The following is a 958-nucleotide window of genomic DNA, read 5'->3' as shown; positions in this document are numbered from 1 at the left end:
GAGGGCTTTGGATTCCCCTGGAACTGGAGTTAAGGATGGTTAGTAGCCGCCATGTGGGTGCTGGGAATCGAACCCAGGTCCTCTGCATGAGCAGTCAGTGCTCTTAACCACTGAGTCATCTCTCCAGCCCTAAGAACACACGTTCTACTCTGCATCCCATGAAACTTTTTCAAAAATTGACCACATACTGAGCCACAAAACAAAGCTCGACAAATACAAAAAAAACCTAAAATAATTACATGCATTTTATCAGACCACAATGCAATAAAGCTCAAAATCAACACTGGGCAAAACCCTAGTTAGTATATGAGCTCATGGCGATTAAACAACACACTCCTAAACAATTCTTGGGGCAAGGGATAAATTAAGAAACAAATAAAAGAATTCCCGGAATTCAATGAAAAGGACAATACAACACAACACAACCTCTGGGATATTTTAAACGTAAGTCCTAAGAGGGAATTTTATAGCTCTAAGCACCTACATTAAAAAATTAGAAAGAGCCCAAACAAATCACCTAACATTGCAACTCAAGATGCTGGAAAAGCAAGAATAAATGAAACCCAAACCCAGCAGAAGAGAAGAAATCACAAAAATCAGAGCATAAATTAATGAAATAGAAACAAAGAAAACAATACAAAGAATCAATGAATCTAAGAGCTGGTGTTTTGCAAAGCTAAACAAGATAGATAGACCCCTAGCCCAGTTAACCAAAAGCAAGAAGAAGCAAATCCAAATCAACAAAATCAAAGATGAAAGGGGAAACATCACAACAGGCACCCAAAAGATCTAGAACATTATAAGGGAGTATTTTAAAAACCTATACTCTACTAAATTTGAAAATCTAAAAGAAATGGATGGATATCTAAAATCATGGGAACCACCAAGATGAGATCAACAGTTTAAACAAACCCATAACATATAAGGAAATCAAAACAGTAATGCAAAGCCCCCAACA

Source organism: Nannospalax galili, unplaced genomic scaffold, assembly GCF_000622305.1.
Source record: "Nannospalax galili isolate Female #2095 unplaced genomic scaffold, S.galili_v1.0 scaffold518, whole genome shotgun sequence".
NCBI classification, from domain to species: Eukaryota; Metazoa; Chordata; class Mammalia; order Rodentia; family Spalacidae; genus Nannospalax; species Nannospalax galili.
The sequence above is the reverse complement of the archived record's forward strand: the minus strand, read 5'-3'. Positions refer to the sequence as shown.